General features: G+C 46.7%; 1 protein-coding gene and 1 non-coding gene across 2 annotated transcripts in view; one reads left to right on the top strand and one right to left on the bottom strand.

The window, feature by feature from the left end:
* The window catches only part of LOC126424701 (protein qua-1), a 197,845-nt gene that overhangs the window by 103,726 nt on the left and 71,502 nt on the right, over positions 1-22,617 (top strand). The gene's annotated exons all lie outside the window — the stretch shown is intronic.
* Positions 12,962-13,045, bottom strand: Trnap-ugg (transfer RNA proline (anticodon UGG)). Its single transcript has one exon. It is a non-coding gene; the product is annotated as a tRNA-Pro (tRNA).

Raw genomic sequence — 22,617 nt, 5'->3', positions numbered from 1 at the left:
AATACAGCAGAAATTGACAGAATACTAAAAATAGAAAGAAGAATAATTAGGAGATGTATAAATAAACAGTATAAAATAAATGGACATTGGAGAATGGCATCAAATGAAACAGTATATAAGAAAATAGAACCAGTCATGAGCACAATCAGGAAGAAACGCATCTCATTCTTTGGATATCTGATGAGAACTCCAGAAAACAGAATTAGTAAAAAAATAATACAAAAATTGTGGAATAGCAAGAGCGACATTAAATGGATCACAGAAATTAAGGAAGATATAAAAGAACTTCAAATTACAGCAGATGTCCTAAAAAACAAGACAGAGAAAACCAGAATACTGCAAGACCCGCAAACCAGACTACAAATGAAAATCAATAAAAGGAGTACAGGAAGAGTTCTCAGATGAAGAAAGAAAGAAAATATCTGAAAGAATGAAGAAATATTGGGCAGACAGAAGAGCAAAACACCTTTCATATAAGAATAGCCTCTAATAATTATATTACCTAAATATATTAAGTTATTGTCGAACCAAATTGTATCCATGTGTAACAACTTGTTTAGAACTTTGTATTTTTGACTACAGTGGTCCAATGAAGGCCATAAAATAAATAATAATAATATCACATTATGCTCTTCACCCATATGAAATTATATATTGCTTATTATGGCTGGCGAATTTTTGCGGATTTTGAGCACAGGATCAGGGGGTTCAGCCTATAAATTGCAAGATGCAGTTCAGCCAATGCATTTCATCCAAGAGAGCGCTGGTGAAGTGGGGTTAACTCATGAAAAAGCACGAATATGTCAAGATGTGATGCTGCCACATAAGTCGAAAAGCTAGTTCCCTTGTTTTACATCCATAACGTTGACCATGACACATTCGCCTTTTTTGTGCTATGATAGGAGCACTTTTCGTTCTGGCTCCCAACTTTTGCTCTACTACAATTTAGACTTGAGACCGCCGTATTTTGGCGACCGCGTAAGATTTTGGTTGAGTCATGCGACGACTGATCCGGTTTAGGTTTTTCTATTGTCTTTAGAACTATGTAGCACATATTGTGGCCAAGGATAAAGCTTACACAAAACAACAGGACGAACATGAATTACATGTACTCTAATTTGTCTACCTTCTTACAAAATATGAACGATTTCGCATAAGGCTGGAACACATAACTGGCGGACGTAATAAAATCACAAAATAGTTTTTAATGTAAAATTCGAATGAAGTTAGAGTTTTGAAGGCAATTTCATCGTAATAATCCCTCTTTCATTTACTCGAATCACTTGAAACAGTTTCCGTGCATTCTATTCACTTTACAAGTAATTTTATGTTCCACATTTAGCTTCACTGTAAACCATCATATCTCCACAATGGATAGAAATTAATGGCTAAAAAAATTCATTTTGAGTTTACGCAATTATCTACCGTCATACAAAGCTAGAGCCGATTCGTAGAAGTTTAAACTATAAAGCAGCGCGATTCAGAAACCTGACAGAAAAACATGTTTTTTGTACGCATTTGCGAGTAAAATTTGAACGATGCACCTACAAGCGGAGCCATTAGCTGAGCATTAATTTAGGGGCGAATAAATATTTTTTACAAACGGAAGTAATCGATTCGCTCAATTTCCCTTGGCGCCAGCTCTGGTTTGTCGTTCAAACCCTGCTTAATATACTGTACCACAGCTACAAGAAGACAGATATTCGAAGCGCTGTGACGATTGCTGGAATGGGAAGGTTTCTTGACTGTTAACTTAATTTCTAATTAATAATTTATGGACTGTTAATAATTTATGAGGGGAAAATTATTATTTATTACAGATACTACTAGAAAGAAAGTGTGAGCTGCGCAAAAGTAGGAAGAAAGACAGACTGGTAGAATCGGAAAAATGGGTTGAAAGAAAGAAGTGTACTATAACCTCTACTTTTAATCGGCGTTGTTGATGAGATAATGACAGAGGTGGAAGTTCAAAAATGGCTCTGAGCACTACGGGACTTAACTGCTGTGGTAATCAGCCCCCTAGAACTTAGAACTACTTAAACCTAACTAACCTAAGGACATCACACACATCCACGCCCGAGGCAGGATTCGAACCTGTGACCGTAGCGGTCGCGCGGTTCCAGACTGAAGCTCCTAGAACCGCTCGGCCACAGCGGCCTGCGAGCAGGATACAGGCCTGCGAGAAGAAATTCCAGAGAAGCAGGATACGACTTACTAGAATGGATGGAGCAAAGAATGAGGATGTGAGAGAAGTTGGGAAACAGCTCACCCGTGCAAGAGACCAGAGAAAAGACCAGCTTAAGATGGTATGGACACGTTAAAAGAATACGACTAGCCAGGAAACCACTACAGGCTCATGAAATGAGAATAGGAGGAAAGAGACGTAGAGGAACACCGAGAGATAGGCGGATCGTTGTGTGAGACTATGGTTGCGTGCTCAGCATAAGCCCTATGATGCTAATAAGACCTGTAACCGGTGACCTAATAGGTAAACAGATATATCCTCCCATGAAATCATAAGAAATTAATTAATGAAAATTCACGTAACAGAAACTTATGCAATCTCAATCGATAATTGAGACCTGGTAGTCAAGGAAGGCAGGTTGTGGACGGGGCCTTAACCAGTTACTATTAGTTCCCTTTGGCAATTACACACATTTATTTTACAACGGTAATTCCAGACTCAGCAATAAATAAAGATACCACACGTTATCAATGAAGGAATAAACAGCTGTGTAATTAATAGTGCTATCAGTACGTTACAATTTACCAAGCGAACATAAAATACAGACACAGCAAATAATGTTTTAAATCAAGCCCATGTGATCCCAATTACAATTTCAAGGCAAGTAACCATAGTCACTGCTGAAGGCCTTTAACGCCAATAACGGCAATTATATAAAAAAAATTAACAAACATACTGTAAAACAGCAACGCAATTGCAAGGTTTATTAAAAGAGCCAGGCAACTGATCACCAAACGGGTGAGACAAAATGATGGTAAACTTCGTAGCACAACCATTTAAACGTGCTGCAATGCCAAGAATGGCAATTATATAAAACAATTTAGAAACATACAATAAAACAGCAAATACAATAATACAACACAAGGGCCAGTCACAGACGGTGCACCAGGAATCGAACTCTGAGTAGGTCCAGCGAACATCACTTTCGCAAGCGATGAGATAGGCAGTCAAGAGTTGCATTAACTTCACAAGATGGTAACTCAGACTAGTGGCTGTCTAACGAGTAACAAATAATAATCTTGCTGAAGCTACCTGATGCCAAATAAACCAAATGCAAAGATGTTAAAGTACGCCAAAGCCGGACCGGCAGTCTGGACTCTGCCTGCAGAATACTGTGCTTAGAGCGCCCGGAACGAGAGAGGAATCACTACCACCAGAACAGAAAAAAAAATCACCAACCGGCCTACAATCAAGAAAGCTATCAAAACTACACGCCTCACTGGACAGCAGCAGCAAGGCGAGGAAACGTACACTGCCGTTACATACACTAACGCCCGGGGCAGGTAACTGGGGCGTTAGTAGCCACGAGGCAGGAAAAATACCGCTGGTTGAACTTAACAAACAGCAACAAACTGAACGCAGTAAATACACTCCTGGAAATGGAAAAAAGAACACATTGACACCCGTGTGTCAGACCCACCATACTTGCTCCGGACACTGCGAGAGGGCTGTACAAGCAATGATCACACGCACGGCACAGCGGACACACCAGGAACCGCGGTGTTGGCCGTCGAATGGCGCTAGCTGCGCAGCATTTGTGCACCGCCGCCGTCAGTGTCAGCCAGTTTGCCGTGGCATACGGAGCTCCATCGCAGTCTTTAACACTGGTAGCATACCGCGACAGCGTGGACGTGAACCGTATGTGCAGTTGACGGACTTTGAGCGAGGGCGTATAGTGGGCAAGCGGAGGCCGGGTGGACGTACCACCGAATTGCTCAACACGTGGGGCGTGAGGTCTCCACAGAACATCGATGTTGTCGCCAGTGGTCGGCGGAAGGTGCACGTGCCCGTCGACCTGGGACCGGACCGCAGCGACGCACGGATGCACGCCAAGACCGTAGGATCCTACGCAGTGCCGTAGGGGACCGCACCGCCACTTCCCAGCAAATTAGGGACACTGTTGCTCCTGGGGTATCGGCGAGGACCATTCGCAACCGTCTCCATGAAGCTGGGCTACGGTCCCGCACACCGTTAGGCCGTCTTCCGCTCACGCCCCAACATCGTGCAGCCCGCCTCCAGTGGTGTCGCGACAGGCGTGAATGGAGGGACGAATGGAGACGTGTCGTCTTCAGCGATGAGAGTCGCTTCTGCCTTGGTGCCAATGATGGTCGTATGCGTGTTTGGCGCCGTGCAGGTGAGCGCCACAATCAGGACGGCATACGACCGAGGCACACAGGGCCAACACCCGGCATCATGGTGTGGGGAGCGATCTCCTACACTGGCCGTACACCACTGGTGATCGTCGAGGGGACACTGAATAGTGCACGGTACATCCAAACCGTCATCGAACCCATCGTTCTACCATTCCTAGGCCGGCAAGGGAACTTGCTGTTCCAACAGGACAATGCACGTCCGCATGTATCCCGTGCCACCCAACGTGCTCTAGAAGGTGTAAGTCAACTACCCTGGCCAGCAACATCTCCCGATCTGTCCCCCATTGAGCATGTTTGGGACTGGATGAAGCGTCGTCTCACGCAGTCTGCACGTCCAGCACGAACGCTGGTCCAACTGAGGCGCCAGGTGGAAATGGCATGGCAAGCCGTTCTACAGGACTACATCCAGCATCTCTACGATCGTCTCCATGGGAGAATAGCAGCCTGCATTGCTGCGAAAGGTGGATATACACTGTACTAGTGGCGACATTGTGCATGCTCTGTTGCCTGTGTCTATGTGCCTGTGGTTCTGTCAGTGTGATCATGTGATGTATCTGACCCCAGGAATGTGTCAATAAAGTTTCCCCTTCCTGGGACAATGAATTCACGGTGTTCTTATTTCAATTTCCAGGAGTGTAGTAATTAGAAGTCGAAGAAAGCGAATCAGATCCGCCTTCCCCAAGCACTCCACTCGCTGCTCTTCCCCTCGGCGACACTACGAGCAGCAACACAAACCCAAGTCACTGGAGAATCGCGAAATATGACAATGGTGGGGGTTTCTCCACTTGAATCCAAATACACTCATCTTAAAGCTTGCAGGATATGGTTTACGACGAGGTCGTGCACCCTCGTGACCCAGGCCTTCGATCCGGCAATCCATGCACGCCGCCAGCAGTCCCGGCGTCTTCTCGCACTGCGCGGACCTGGCTCCTCCTGAGTCTCCAACCGAACTGCACACTGACACGACCCCCGCAAGAACCACAACGTTTCCCCAAAGATAGGGCCACAGTTACTACATACCGATAACCGCCGCTGCTGCAACAAGCGGACAGGCAACACTTGCGAAACAAGGTTGCGGCAGTCAAAATAAGAAGAAGACAAACAACTGCAACCATGTCAAAGAAACGATATGGTCTTGCCCCAACAGAGGACAGAAACCTACAAATAGCACCAATGCGAGCCGCAGTTCGGCTCAATAATAAGGATTGTCCATAGCTCATATACAGTGTGAAAAGTATTTAAACCGACAAACTCTGCGAGGTTGTAGGGGACATCAAAACAAATATGTTGCTTGAGGCTTTCCCGACGGATATGTTGTATATATGGTTCTCGGGCGAGACGTCGGATGTCATAGTGAAAACTCCACAATATTTCGTCAGCGCAACTGGCCGACGTCTTCAGGTGCGAGGGAACACACTGCTAAGGCAGGACCAGGGCTCCCCATTTAGGCCAGTTTTAGGCAGGAAGTGCGCATGCGTGAAGGCGCCAAATTCGATGGCCAATAGCGACGATATCAACTGATAGCTGGAAGGACAGTAACGCCACCTACAGGATGGAGAACCAAATACTTCGGCGCACGCGCGGAGGCTGCCGCCGCTGCTCTGCGCTGCCATCGGCAGCCCCAGCGACCTCTGTCGGAAGCCGCAAGCAATACTGCGCGTCCACGTAGGCGCCTTAATTACCCTCCCGTTGTCAACAGAATATTAATGTTGCTGGCGAATCGTCGTCCGTCTTATGACCAATAGTATTCCTCTCTGTTCGAAGCGACTTCAATATGGCCAGTGCTGGATCCCATGCTGAACTAAGCTGAAAGCCCGTGTCTCTTTTTACAAGATTCGCCGAGCTGCGTATTTCCACTGCTTCCTTAATAACACTGTCCCAGTACGAACTCGTCGATGCGAGAATTTTTGTATGTAGGTAATTCATAGAATGGCGTGTACTGAGACAATGCTCGGCCACTGCAGACTTTTCTGGTTGCACCAGACGAGTGTAGCGTCGGTGTTCAGTGCATCTCTCTTCTACAGTGCGACAAGTTTGTCCGATGTACGACATGCCGCAGCTACAAGGAATCTCGTAAACACCGGGTCTTCTTAGGCCAAGGCTGTCCTTAGATGAGCCCAAGAGAGCTCTGAGTTTTGCCGGCGGACGAAAAACACATTTAACTTTATGCCTCTTCAATAGTATCCCTATTTTTGAAGAGACACCGCCGATGTATGGCAAGATGACCATTCCCCTTTGTTCTTCGCCTTCTTCCACTTCCTCACGTTGGGTAACCCGCTTTGGTTGTAAGGCACGGCGAATCTCCCGTTCGGAGTATCCATTTTGTTGGAAAATGGTACGCAGATGGAGTAGCTCATTGGATAAGCTGTCTGAGTCTGATATGGCTCGTGCTCTGTGGACCAACGTCCTCAGTACGCCACTTCGTTGCGAAGGATGGTGACAGCTGGTAGCCTATAAGTATAAGTCCGTGTGTGTTGATTTACGGTACACTGAGTGACCTAACGTGTCATCTTCTTTTCTCCGTACCAACACGTCCAGGAATGGAAGTTCGCCGTTTTTCTCCATCTCCATCGTGAACTTGATGTTGGGATGAAGCGAGTTAAGATGCTCAAGAAAAACATTCAGCGATGCAATGCCGTGAGGCCAGATAACAAAGGTGTCGTCCACATCTCGCCAAAAACACGTAGGTTTCAAATCCGACGTCTGGAGCGCTCTCTCCTCGAAGTCTTCCATGAAAAGATTAGCCACAATGGGTGACAGGGGACCAAAGCGGGTTACCCAACGTGAGGAAGTGGAAGAAGGCGAAGAACATAGGGGAATGGTCATCTTGCCATACATCGGCGGTGTCTCTTCAAAAATAGGGATACTACTGAAGAGGCATAAAGTTAAATGTGTTTTTCGTCCGCCGGCAAAACTCAGAGCTCTCTTGGGCTCATCTAAGGACAGCCTTGGCCTAAGAAGACCCGGTGTTTACGAGATTCCTTGTAGCTGCGGCATGTCGTACATCCGACAAACTTGTCGCACTGTAGAAGAGAGATGCACTGAACACCGACGCTACACTCGTCTGGTGCAACCAGAAAAGTCTGCAGTGGCCGAGCATTGTCTCAGTACAGGCCATTCTATGAATTACCTACATACAAAAATTCTCGCATCGACGAGTTCGTACTGGGACAGTGTTATTAAGGAAGCAGTGGAAATACGCAGCTCGGCGAATCTTGTAAACAGAGACACGGGCTTTCAGCTTAGTTCGGCATGGGATCCAGCACTGGCCATATTGAAGTCGCTTCGAGCAGAGAGGAATACTATTGGTCATAAGACGGACGACGATTCGCCAGCAACATTAATAATCTGTTGACAACGGGAGGATAATCAAGGCGCCTACGTGGACGCGCAGTATTGCTTGCGGCTTCCGACAGAGGTCGCTGGGGCTGCCGATGGCAGCGCAGAGCAGCGCCGGCAGCCTCCGCGCGTGCGCCGAAGTATTTGGTTCTCCATCCTGTAGGTGGCGTTACTGCCCTTCCAGCTATCAGTTGCTATCGTCGCTATTGGCCATCGAATTTGGCGCCTCCACGCATGCGCACTTCCTGCCTAAAACTGGCATAAATGGGGAGCCCTGGTCCTGCCTTAGCAGTGTGTTCGTCGCACCTGAAGATGTCGGCCAGTTGCGCTGACGAAATATTGTGGAGTTTTCACTATGACATCCGACGTCTCGCCCGAGAACCATATATACAAAACAAATATTCTTCCCTAATGTCATTTTTTCCTATGAAGATTATTTAAACTGGTGGAGGCCGTATCACGTTCTTCAGTTGTTAGAGACCGTATTACGGTCTTCATTTGTTAGAGGCCGTATTACGCTCTTCAGTTGTAGGCAACTGCTGTCCACCAGTGTAGTAGTGCATTGTCTCTGCTTACTATGGATCGATACACCTGGAGTGAGTGCACTGATATGGTTGGTGCGTACTACGTAGCGCACCACAACGGACGAACTGTACAGCGTGTTTATCAACAATATCCTAATCACCGTATCCCGCATCATACGACCTTTGCTGCTGTGTACCAACGTCTGCGTGAGACCGGTTCAAAAAAATGGTTCAAATGGCTCTGAGCACTATGGGACTCAACTGCTGAGGTCATTAGTCCCCTAGAACTTAGAACTAGTTAAACCTAACTAACCTAAGGACATCACAAACATCCATGCCCGAGGCAGGATTCGAACCTGCGACCGTAGCGGTCTTGCGGTTCCAGACTGCAGCGCCTTTAACCGCACGGCCACTTCGGCCGGCTCGCGTGAGACCGGGTCATTTAGCAGATTACCTGGACAAGGACGCCGTCGCACGGTAAGAACGCTGCAATTTGAGGGCGCTGTCTTGCAGCATGTGGAGCGGAATCCTTCAATCAGCACTCGTGCAATTGCACGTAACGTAGTGACGAATCACACGAATGTAGGAACTGTCCTTCGAGAGCAATTGTTACGTCCGTTTCACTTACAGCGTGTCCACAACCTGGAACCAGTTGATTATCCACCCAGTTTTCACAGTGGTATCTGGAACAGTGTGAAATGCATCCTACATTTCCATCCTCTGTGTTGTTTACCGATGAACCAATGTTTGGGGGTGATGGAGTCTTCAACATGCACAATTCGCATGTTTGGAGTGAGGATAACCCACATGCCACAGTTACTTGCGCTCATCAAGTGCGGTTCTTTGTTAATGTGTGGACTGGTGTTGTTGGGGACCCATATCTGCAACCTAGGCCATTAAATGGCAGGCACTATTACAATTTTCTCGCCAGAGCATTGCCAGAATTGCTGGAAGACGTCCCGCTCCCTACAAGACAACGCATGTGGCTCCAACATGACGGGGCGCTGGCACATTTCAGTCGTCGTGTGCGTCGATTCCTGGACCGACGGTTCCCAGAAACGTGGACTGGCAGAGGTGGTCCAGTACCATGGCCTGCTCGATCCCCAGATATGTCCCCTCTGGACTTTTTTTGTGTGGGGAGAGATGCACAACCTTGTTTACGCAACTCCTGTTGCATCAGAAGTGGATCTGGGTGCTCGGATAGTAGCAGCAGCAGCAGCAGCAGGAACAATTCAGGATGCTCCTGGGGTTTTTGCCCGTGACAGACAGAACATGATGCGACGGTGTAACCTTTGTTTACGTGTCAAGGGAGGCATTTTTGAAAATCTACTGTAATTGAAATTGGGTTGTGTTGTCTCTTGATCATAAAAAATGGAAAAGTGTTTGTTGGTTTAATTAATTTGCCGCCAGGAAATCATCCTCTACCGGTTTAAATACTCCTCATAGGAAAAAATGACACTAGGGAAAAATATTTGTTTTGATGTCCCCTACAACCTCCCAGAGTTTGTCGGTTTAAATACTTTTCACCCTGTAGATATATTGAAGAAGAGTTTCACCTAACTACCGAGTGGAATGGTCACACTCAAGTTAAATTTGTTACAGAAATGCAAAGGTTCCTTAATAAACGCGGATTGAGTTAACAGTCAGCGTAGAATGCGTAATAATTCAAAGAGACTCACAAAAGGGCGCGTTACATTAGTAGATGAAAATGGATTGCGAATAAAGTGATTAGAAGTGCCCGAATAAATGCCAATGACTATGAGTGCAAGCAGGCAATGGAACTGACGACTAGACCAGAATTAACACACACAGAAAGTTACATGCAAGCCCCAGTTTCCTCGCCTAACCGCAAAGTAAGTCAAGTGAGCTGCCAGTTAGAGTTCAGTTAGGCCAAACTCGAAATAAGCAGGGTTCGTGATCGTCTCATCACTGTTGCACATTCTCTCCATATTGGTACAGCGCCACAGCAGGTGACTGAAATGGCTCGTGGCTCCAACTGTCGTTACTGCATACGTTTCCAACAGAGTCCAAACTCTGCTAGATGGAGGTCAAGATGGCTACAAGGCCCCAAGAGAAGGAACATTCTGCTAGGCTCCCAAAGTCAGTGGGTTCCCTGCTGGGTTTCCTGAGTAGAAGCGTTTCCTACTCGCTATTATAGCAATTGTGCTGACTCTCCCACCACCGGAATCTTTCTAGCCAATTATGGTAAAGGTTGCGAGTGCCGACCAACGAAAGATTCAGAAATACGCTAACAAAATCCTTTTCCTCTCGCATTTGGACATGATTGATCAGTGATTTAAATTGTCTCTAAAAGTGGGATCTCGATTTTTCGTCGTGGCCACTGAGCGGAGTGGCACGTACACACGTGCAAACCTTCCCGCTGTTTACCAAATTAATTTTCGTGTACCAATCTGAGTTCATTTTTATTTATTTATGTTAGAAACTGAAAAACTACAAAGTCAAGATCACTCATGAAACTTTCCTTATTTGGATCGATTACTTGTTTTGCCTAACAATCTAGCCATCTTCGAATCATAAAACATTATTAATTAGTGTTGCTGCCGTTACAGCTTCACACGTCATTAAAATCTTTCTTAAAAAGGCCAACATCCATACATGACATTGTTAAAAACAGCTTTTGATTGTTCATCAGCAGTGTAACTGAATATTGGTCATAAAACAAAGCTGTTATGCTGCAGACTTAAAACTTAGTAACTGACAGACGATCTCTGTTACAAGATGATGTAAATACTGACTGTGTCAGTTACTAAGTTTTAACGTCATTATGTCTTTGTTTTATGACTATCGTTCAATTACACAATGACGACAAACTGTTATTAGCTATGTCGTATACGGATGACGTCAATTTAAGAAAGATTTTAACGGTATGTGAAGCCGTTGTGGTGCCAACCACCAACACTGATCAAGGATATTTTATGATCTCAAGATGGCTAGATTGTGAGCTGACACTAGCAACACATACAAATAAAGAAAATTTCATGCATGTTCTGGACTGCATGGGTTTTTGTCCCTAACATAAAATTACAATAGGTCGCATCTCTCCTGGTTGACAACATCAACAAGTTTGACAGTCAGAGTTCATTTTACAAATTTGATTGAGAACATATGGCTGTCTCCTTTTTACCACGGCGTTGTTCTTCACTTTCAAAGTGTGCCGTGTTCTTTCCACCCCAGAGAACCATACCGGTCTAAGAAGCTTTGCTAAGGGTTCTTGTGCTTCTGAAGTTTAACACTCTCCTAGCTTTGCAAGGACACAGCCCATTGTTTGGGCCTCTGGATGTTTCCTCACCTCACCAGCCTACAGCCGCAGCCACTTCCCCTTCGTGCAGGACTTTCAGACAGAAACACATTTATGACCCCATAATGTCCCCTGCATGGGAATGTCCCCACAGCATTTCACTTAACTTGCTGGCAGCGGAACTGAAGGGATTCACAATCATTATAGTAACTTCATACTGAAGTGCACTATTCATTTTATGACTTTCTGGGGTATCCAAAGTTAAATAAACGAATGTTAATTAGATGGTGTGTCATGTAACAGCTGGAGTGAAGGAATGTGTGCTGGAGAGAGAAGAAGACTGGGACTGAGAAGAGACAGAAGTGGGATGTGACCACATAAAGAGATGGAGATGCTTATGTTCTGAACAGATGCAGCCAGGAGCTGCAAACTGTGGGAAGTGATTATGACACTGCTGATATTTACACCAATGTACAGCAACTGCTACACTCAATAGGAGACATTTCCTTTTTCGGATCAGATTTTGGAAAGTTTATACAAATTGTTATTTATTTAATAAAATGACACATTTAATTTGTTGTGTGCAACATTTGTTGTCAGTATAGTTCATTAAAGTAATTTTAATCAATAATGCTTAATTTGTTGGAAACACATTTACAAAGTTACAAAATTTGATATATCTGCAGAGAAAAAATTTGACAAAAGTATATTTTCGGGAGGCAAGGAAGAGCATGCTTCTCTGTTCTGCCAGATGTGGAAGATCATTAAATCAAGGCATGGCACTGCACAGAATACGCTACATAGAAGTCTGTTACGACAACCTAACTCTAGAACTTAATACAGACTAAAGGAAAACATGTTGTCAATGTTCTGCTGTCTTTGTCTTTTGGACTTGTATGACATCACACACTTTATCATCATTATGTGCCGAAAGCGGCATCAAGTATTTAGTTGTGTCCGAATCGAGGTGTTTCGGCCTCCTGCTTCGACTGAGAAAGTCCAATCATATCAGTAAAATACATATAACTGAAAACCGTCTAGAGATGATTAGAGCAAGAAGAAGACTCACACTCGATTTATTGATGTTAATGAACATTGTGTTTATTGAATCGGTATCGACATACTAAACCAATCTTTCGCCTTTGGTTTCGTCTTCACAAGTTTGGCCTGTCACTGCCAATATTTATTGACTATCACAATAAACTTTCAATTATAGTGAACCTAACCTGCTTAAGAGAGCAATCTTCTCTTAAGAAAGTTAGGTGGGAATACCCTCTGCAAAGCTGCCTCTCACAAAACCCTTCATTTCACTATAATTGAAGGTTTATTCAAATGGTTCAAATGGCTCTCAGCACTACGGGACTTAAATTCTGAGGTCATCAGTCCCCTAGAACTTAGAACTACTTAAACCTAACTAACCTAAGGACATCACACACACCCATGCCCGAGGCAGGATTTGAACCTGCGACCGTAGCGGTCGCGCGGTTCCAAACTGTAGCGCCTAGAACCGCTCGGCCACCCGGGCCGGCGAAGGTTTATTCTGATAGTCAAGAAATATTGGCAGTGCCAGAGCTAACTTGTAAAAACGAAACCAAAGGCGAAAGATTAGTTTAGTATGCCGATACTAATTCAATAATGACAATGATAATGATCGTATGGCATTGTTGGTCGGGAGGTCCGATGCGGGGAAGTTCGGCCGCCATATTGCAAGTCCTTCTTAGGTGACGCCACTTAGGCGACTTTGCGCGTCAATGATGATGAAATGATGATGAATAACACACAACACCCAGTCATCACGAGGTAGAGAAAATCCCTGACCCCGCCGGGAATCGACCCCGGGACCCCGTGCGCGGGAAGCGAGAACGCTACCGCAAGACCACGAGCTGCGGGCACTAGTTCAATGTCCATTATAATTATCCGGGCTGTTATGCCGTGGTCGGTTGATGAATTCTGTGGTGATTCCCAACGTTTCGTCAGTAGCGAGCCAGTGTGTGTGTTGGACCTTCCATCAAGCTACGGACCCCCTTGAAGATGTCTCCCGCAGTCGGAGACGAAACGTTGGGAATCACCACAGAATTCATCAACCGATCACGGCATAACAGCCCAGATAATTATAATGGACATGATATTTCCGGCCGTGAAAGTTTACATTTTAGTACTAGTTCAATGAACACAATGTTCATAATCATCAGTCAATCGACCGGCAGTCTTATTCTAAGCATTGTCCGGTCAGTTGTATTTCGCTCGCCCTGTAAGAATGAAATATGCTTACCTTTTCGGTATCAAAATAATACACGTACAAAATTATGTTGAGTATATAACTTGATCTTTTCAGATGTTGAAATTAGTCCTTCTGGGATGACATCTTCCAAGTCTCTAAATTAATTATACAAAAAGCGACAATTTTAGAACCTAGCCTCCCATTGGCAAAATTTCTGTGGATGCCCATGTACTTAACCATAATTTCGGAACAAGAACATAGATTTAGATCTACATGTAAATTTTCTCCTGCTGGTTTGACTGTATCTTTGCGATATATTCACTCCATTACATTATTTCTTTCCCCCGTTCTTTTAGAAAATTGTTAGCCTTTATTCGTTTACGAGGGTAAGCAAAAAAAATGGCTCTGAGCACTATGGGACTTAACTGCTGTGGTCATCAGTCCCCTAGAACTTAGAACTACTTAAACCTAACTAACCTAAGGACCTCACACACATCCATGCCCGAGGCAGGACTGGAATCTGCGACCGTAGCGGTCGCGCGGCTCCAGACTGTAGCGCCTAGAACCGCTCGGTCACCACGGCCGGCGAGGGCAAGTCGTTTTCCACAGTAGTGAATTATTCATTTCGCGGCAGTATACGTAGTGTCCCAGGAGGAATGGTCGAAATTCAAGGATATGTCAGGAACGATTATTAGAAGAAAGAGAAAAAAAAAGTCTAGTAAACAGGAGCTCTAAAATTCATACCTTAGGAACTATGGGCACTTGTTCATCTCCGTTACTACGAAATTTCAATCACCAACTTTCTCTTCCGAATGCGAAAATATTTTGTTGACACCCACCTACGTAGGGAGAAATGATCATCATAATAAAATAATAGAAATCAGAGCTCGAACGGAATGATTTAGGTGATCCTTTTTCCCACGCGCCATTCGAGAGTGGAATGGTAGAGAGGTAGTATAAAAATGGTGCGATGAACCCTCCGCCAGGCACTTAAGTGTGCATTGTAGAGTAACCATGTACATGTAGATGTAGAACTCTTCTTTTCTATTGAATACGTGCTCATAGCTCTTAATGCACTCAGTTTAGATCCCGTGTTGACTAGATCTTTTCTGCTTCGAATCGTCATTCCTGTCGTCTCTCTGAATATGACCCTTCCTGCTGGAACACGCTATATTGTCTACTGTATAAGCCGATTCGCTCTTTATGAAATTTTGAACAGAGATGGTAGAAAATACACTCCTGGAAATGGAAAAAAGAACACATTGACACCGGTGTGTCAGACCCACCATACTTGCTCCGGACACTGCGAGAGGGCTGTACAAGCAATGATCACACGCACGGCACAGCGGTCACACCAGGAACCGCGGTGTTGGCCGTCGAATGGCGCTAGCTGCGCAGCATTTGTGCACCGCCGCCGTCAGTGTCAGCCAGTTTGCCGTGGCATACGGAGCTCCATCGCAGTCTTTAACACTGGTAGCATGCCGCGACAGCGTGGACGTGAACCGTATGTGCAGTTGACGGACTTTGAGCGAGGGCGTATAGTGGGCATGCGGGAGGCCAGGTGGACGTACCGCCGAATTGCTCAACACGTGGGGCGTGAGGTCTCCACAGTACATCGATGTTGTCGCCAGTGGTCGGCGGAACGTGCACGTGCCCGTCGACCTGGGACCGGACCGCAGCGACGCACGGATGCACGCCAAGACCGTAGGATCCTACGCAGTGCCGTAGGGGACCGCACCGCCTCTTCCCAGCAAATTAGGGACACTGTTGCTCCTGGGGAATCGACGAGGACCATTCGCAACCGTCTCCATGAAGCTGGGCTACGGTCCCACACACCGTTAGGCCGTCTTCCGCTCACGCCCCAACATCGTGCAGCCCGCCTCCAGTGGTGTCGCGACAGGCGTGAATGGAGGGACGAATGGAGACGTGTCGTCTTCAGCGATGAGAGTCGCTTCTGCCTTGGTGCCAATGATGGTCGTATGCGTGTTTGGCGCCGTGCAGGTGAGCGCCACAATCAGGACTGCATACGACTGAGGCACATAGGGCCAACACCCGGCATCATGGTGTGGGGAGCGATCTCCTACACTGGCCGTACACCACTGGTGATCGTCGAGGGGACACTGAATAGTGCACGGTACATCCAAGCCGTCATCGAACCCATCATTGTACCATTCCTAGACCGGCAAGGGAACTTGCTGTTCCAACAGGACAATGCACGTCCGCATGTATCCCGTGCCACCCAACGTGCTCTAGAAGGTGTAAGTCAACTACCCTGGCCAGCAAGATCTCCGGATCTGTCCCCCATTGAGCATGTTTGGGACTGGATGAAGCGTCGTCTCACGTGGTCTGCACGTCCAGCACGAACGCTGGTCCAACTGAGGCGCCAGGTGGAAATGGCATGGCAACCCGTTCCACAGGACTACATCCAGCATCTCTACGATCGTCTCCATGGGAGAATAGCAGCCTGCATTGCTGCGAAAGGCGGATATACACTGTACTAGTGCCGACATTGTGCATGCTCTGTTGCCTGTGTCTATGTGCCTGTGGTTCTGTCAGTGTGATCATGTGATGTATCTGACCCCAGGAATGTGTCAATAAAGTTTCTCCTTCCTGGGACAATGAATTCACGGTGTTCTTATTTCAATTTCCAGGAGTGTACAAACTGTAGAAACTGTTTCGGGCAAACGAAGAGCCTCATTTTTCCATCTTTTATCACGTGAGTGGACAGTACTTCATGCGACGCTGTATTTAACACAGTCGCAGCAGTTTGTCCCACTGCACGCCTTGCTGAAAGTGTGAATGACCTCTTACTGTGCTAGAGTGTTCAAGATCGATGTATAACCGCCCATCGCGTGCTGTCGTGAGGTCGACCACCCTGTCAAATGTAGCCCTAATGGTCGATACTCTGTCCTAACTCCAATACTGAGGGCATTGCCACTATTTTAACGGCTCCCGAAGTTTGTTTTGGTACACCAGTTACTGCTGCTGCTAACCTCTAAGCTTCCATTTCTCATCGAGAACTATTAAGATCGCTTTATTTACACATAATTACGAGGGAGAGTCAAATAAAAACCTTAAATTTGTAATAACATACCAAAATTTCGCGCCGTTATCCTGTAAGTTGGTAAACGTGCTACAAACAGCATACAGAATGGCCTGTAATTGACAGCTTAGTGCAGATGCACAAATACCATCACAGTATCAGTATAAAGATGGCCGCCCTACATGCGACTTGCACCAGGGTTCAAAATGGTTCAAATGACTCTGAGCACTATGCGACTTAACTTCTTAGGTCATCAGTCGCCTAGAACTTAGAACTAATTAAACCTAACTAACCTAAGGACATCACATACATCCATGCCCGAGGCAGGATTCGAACGTGCGACCGTAGCGGTGGCTCGGTTGCAGACTGTAGCGCCTAGAACCGCACGGCCACTCCGGCCGGCTTGCACCAGGGAAGAACAGCGTTCTGTTATCCGGTTTTTGCGTAGTGAAGGTGTGAAACCTATTGAAATCCATCGGCGAATGAAGGTTCAGTACGGTGACGCATGTTTGTCACAGCAGCAAGTCTACGAATGGAGTAGGAATTTCGCAAATGGTGTGACTTCAATGAAAGATGCTCCTCGTCCAGATCAAGGCATAACGAGTTGTGACTCAACAGAACATTGCAGCAGTTGAAGCCATAGTGAAGGAAAACACTGATTGACATTGCAGCATGTTTACAGATTAGTCATTGGTCAGCACACCACATTGTGCATGATTGTGCATGATGTGCTCCAGTTTCACAAAGTGTCTGCAAGATGGGTACCGCGGCAGCCGACTTCTGAAATGAGAGAACGACGTGTTGACGCTTGTGAAGAACTTCTTCGGCGCTTTGAACGAGGTGATGGGTTCCTTGCAAGAATCGTTACTGGGGACTAAACTTGGGTTCACTACCACCAACCGGACAGGAAGAGAACGAGCAAGGAATGGTGCCATTCGTCATCACTAAAACCAAAGAAGTTTCGAACAGAACCATCAGCAGGGAAGGTTATGCTCTTTTGGGACGAAAAAGGCGTCATTTTGGGGCATTACATGCCTAGAGGGACCACTGTCACCAGTGCATCTCCTAAAAAATCATCTGCGGCCTGGATTGCTGTCAGCAGGTGTCCTTTTGCAACATGACAATGCAAGGCCCCACACTGCCTGTACAACAGTTGCAACAATCACAGACCTTCATTTTGAATGTCTTCCTCATCCACCATACTCACCAGACCTTACCCCAAGTGATTTCCATATATTTGGGGCACTCAAAGACGCAATGGGAAGGAAAGAAGTTCCGTTCTGATGAGAGACGCCACGCGGTGCGTGAGTGGTTGTGCGGACTACCAAAAGAATTTTTTTCTAAAGGAATTTATGCACATTGTAAGCGCTGGAGGACTTGCATTGAGGGTGGAGGAGATTATGTTGAAAAGTGATACAGCTTTGTAACACTTCCGCACAATAAATAATATTTAAAAAAATTTAAGATTTTCATTTGACTCAGCCTAGTACTTTCATTGTACCCTCTTATCTGGTATTCTACAACATAAAGAATTTTACTATGCTATTTTACTACATATTACTAGATACATATATTACACTATTATTATTTTATTATTATTATATTACTATACAGGGTGTAACAAAAATGGACGGTACAAATTGCACGACACATTCCTCACACGTAGAAGAAGAAATATACGTACATGGATCTGGAAACGCTTTCTTTCCATGTTACAACTAATTTTCTCCAACTCATTAATCATGGGAAACACACAAGAACAGAACGTTAGAATCATGGGGAACATGCAGTCTTGGTGACGTCTGGTTATGTTGAGCACCGCCAGTAATTTGTTTCCCTTGTCCCTGTTGCCATGCAACGTACGTCAATAATTGTTTACAGGTAACATCAACTGTTCCAGAGATCAGTACGACCGTTGCAAGCACACAGGTTACTACGTACACGTTATCACTCACTTGTTTCGTGCAATGGCAGTGCATACAAATGCACAGATTGCAGATGCATGGATTAGCTGATGGTTGTGGCGCTCGCGTTCTGCGTTTGTACCGGAAGAGATTTCTGGGAAGAAGGCACCTTGACAGGAATACGTCTGGAGCCGCTGATCGACGATTTTGGGAACAGGTGGCATTTAAACCTGATAATCGCGACCGGGAGGGGGGCGGGGGGGGGGGGGGCTAGAAGGACGAGGTTATCGCAACGGGAGGCGACAATTCTTCATGCAGTTGACGACGACTCTTGTGTTAGTACACTCCTGGAAATTGAAATAAGAACACCGTGAATTCATGGTCCCAGGAAGGGGAAACTTTATTGACACATTCCTGGGGTCAGATACATCACATGATCACACTGACAGAACCACAGGCACATAGACACAGGCAACAGAGCATGCACAATGTCGGCACTAGTACAGTGTATATCCACCTTTCGCAGCAATGCAGGCTGCTATTCTCCCATGGAGACGATCGTAGAGATGCTGGATGTAGTCCTGTGGAACGGCTTGCCATGCCATTTCTACCTGGCGCCTCAGTTGGACCAGCGTTCGTGCTGGACATGCAGACCGCGTGAGACGACGCTTCATCCAGTCCCAAACATGCTCAATGGGGGACAGATCCGGAGATCTTGCTGGCCAGGGTAGTTGACTTACACCTTCTAGAGCACGTTGGGTGGCACGGGATACATGCGGACGTGCATTGTCCTGTTGGAACAGCAAGTTCCCTTGCCGGTCTAGGAATGGTAGAACGATGGGTTCGATGACGGTTTGGGTGTACCGTGCACTATTCAGTGTCCCCTCGACGATCACCAGTGGTGTACGGCCAGTGTAGGAGATCGCTCCCCACACCATGATGCCGGGTGTTGGCCCTGTGTGCCTCGGTCGTATGCAGTCCTGATTGTGGCGCTCACCTGCACGGCGCCAAACACGCATACGACCATCATTGGCACCAAGGCAGAAGCGACTCTCATCGCTGAAGACGACACGTCTCCATTCGTCCCTCCATTCACGCCTGTCGCGACACCACTGGAGGCGGGCTGCACGATGTTGGGGCTTTAGCGGAAGACGGCCTAACGGTGTGCGGGACCGTAGCCCAGCTTCATGGAGACGGTTGCGAATGGTCCTCGCCGATACCCCAGGAGCAACAGTGTCCCTAATTTGCTGGGAAGTGGCGGTGCGGTCCCCTACGGCACTGCATAGGATCCTACGGTCTTGGCGTGCATCCGTGCGTGGCTGCGGTCCGGTCCCAGGTCGACGGGCACGTGCACCTTCCGCCGACCACTGGCGACAACATCGATGTACTGTGGAGACCTTACGCCCCACGTGTTGAGCAATTCGGCGGTACGTCCACCCGGCCTCCCGCATGCCCACTATACGCCCTCGCTCAAAGTCCGTCAACTGCACATACGGTTCACGTCCACGCTGTCGCGGCATGCTACCAGTGTTAAAGACTGCGATGGAGCTCCGTATGCCACGGCAAACTGGCTGACACTGACGGCGGCGGTGCACAAATGCTGCGCAGCTAGCGCCATTCGACGGCCAACACCGCGGTTCCTGGTGTGTCCGCTGTGCCGTGCGTGCGATCATTGCTTGTACAGCCCTCTCGCAGTGTCCGGAGCAAGTATGGTGGGTCTGACACACCGGTGTCAATGTGTTCTTTTTTCCATTTCCAGGAGTGTACATGTAGCTGCAACACTGAATGTAGAACACACGATTGTCTGGCTGGTTGATCCATCTATCAAGGCCCGCGGAGGGCATATTGGACATCTCCTCTGGGAATGAGATGCATGTGGTACGCTGCTGCGTTCTGTTCGTGTGTGTTTAATTAATTGTAGAAAATGAGTGGTAACATGAAATCAAAACGTTTCCAGACCCATGTTCATACAACAATTTCTTCGTCTGGGTGTGGGGAATGTGTCCTGCAGTTTGCGACGTACATTATTGCTACACCCTTCGCTGAAGAGCCAAATAAACTGGTACACCTGCCTAATACCGTGTAGGGGTTCCCAGAGTACGCAGAAGAGCCGCAACACGACGTGATATGGACTATGTCTGAAGTAGTGCTGGACGGAACTGACACCATGAATCCTGTAGAGCTCTCCATAAATCCGTAAGAGTATGATGGGGTGGAGGTCTCTTCTGGACAGCACATTGCAAGGCATTCCAGATAAGCTCAATAATGTTCATGTTTGGGGAGTTTGGTGGTCAACGGAAGTGTTTAAACTTAGAAGAGTGTTCCTGGAGTCACTCTGTAGCACTTCTGAACGTGTGGTGTGTCGCATTGTCCCTCTGGAATTGCCCAATTCTGTCGGAACGCACAATGGACGTGAATGGAAGTGATCAGACAGCATGCATACGTACAGGTCACCTGTCAGAGTCGTATCTGCACTTATCGGGAGTACCGTATCATCCAACAGCACACACTCCACACTATTACAGAGCCTCCACCAGCTTGAACAGTCCCCTGCTGACATGCAGGATCGATGGATTCATGAGTTTGTCTCCATATCCGTACACTTCTATCCGATCGACACAATTTGAAACGAGACTCGTCCGACCAGGCAACATGTCAGTGTTGACGGGCCCAGGCGAGGCGTAAAGCTTTGTGTCGTGTTTCATCAAGAGTACACGAGTGGGCCTTCGGCTCTGAAAGCCCATATCGATGATGTTTCGTTGAATGGTTCGCACGCTGGCACTTGTTGATGGTCCAGCATTGAAATCTGCAGCAATTTGCGGAAATGTTGCTCTTCTGTCACATTGAACGATTCTCTTCACTCGTCTTTGGTCCCGTTCTTGCAGGATCTTTCTCCGGCTGCATCGATGTCGGAGATATGATGTTTCACCGGATTTTATCGGATTCCTTATATTCACGGGACATTCGTGAAATGGTCGTTGCGGAAAATCCCAGTTTCTTCGATCGTACACGTCTCGTTTTAAATTGTATCGAGCGGATGGACGTGTACGGGTATGGAGGCAACCTCATGAATCCATGGACTCTGCATGTCAGCAGGCCACTGTTCAAGCTTGTGGAGGCTCTATAATAGTGTGGGGCTTGTGCATTTGGGGTGATATGGGACACCAGATACATCCAGATACGGTTCTGACAGGCGATACGTACCTAGGCATCCTGTCCGATCACCTGCATCCATTCATGTCCATTGTACATTCCGACCGATTTGGGCAGTTCCAGCAGGACAATGCAACACCCCAAACGTCCAGAATTGCTACAGAGTGGGTCCAGGAAGACACTTCTGAGTTTAAACGCTTCCGCTGGCAACCAAACTCCCAGACATGAACATTATTGAGCGTATCTGGGATACCTTGCGACATGCTGTTCAAAATAGGTCTCAACACCCTCGTACTCATTATGGATTCATGGACAGCCCTGCGGGATTAACAGTGTGAGTTTCCTGCAGCACTACTTCAGACATTAGTAGAGTCCTTGCCAGGTCGTGTTGCGGCACTTCTGCGTGCTCACGGGGGCCCCTACATGATATTAGTCAGGTTACCAGTTTCCTTGGCTTTTCAGTGTATATCTTTCGAGGAGTGAAACATTACTACTGTTGAAAACTGCCTTTCCAACACTTCATTTTACAACTCTTCTAAAAGGACTGCATCTTGGAACAGTTCCGCCAAGATCGAGCGAGAACAGAAATAATACACATGCAGCACATACATTGGGTGATCGAAAAGAGTCTGAAAAGCTTGTGTGGGGTCCTGCCCACTCCTCTCGTATAGAGCGCCTAACGGATGCTGCGTTCTCGGAATGCTATATAACAATTCCAGCAAAGCACATTAATAGTTTTATTTCAATAAAGCAGACTGGCAATGCTTAACTTTGTA

This window comes from Schistocerca serialis, chromosome 10 (assembly GCF_023864345.2).
Source record: "Schistocerca serialis cubense isolate TAMUIC-IGC-003099 chromosome 10, iqSchSeri2.2, whole genome shotgun sequence".
Classification (NCBI taxonomy): Eukaryota; Metazoa; Arthropoda; class Insecta; order Orthoptera; family Acrididae; genus Schistocerca; species Schistocerca serialis.
The sequence above is the reverse complement of the archived record's forward strand: the minus strand, read 5'-3'. Positions and strand labels throughout refer to the sequence as shown.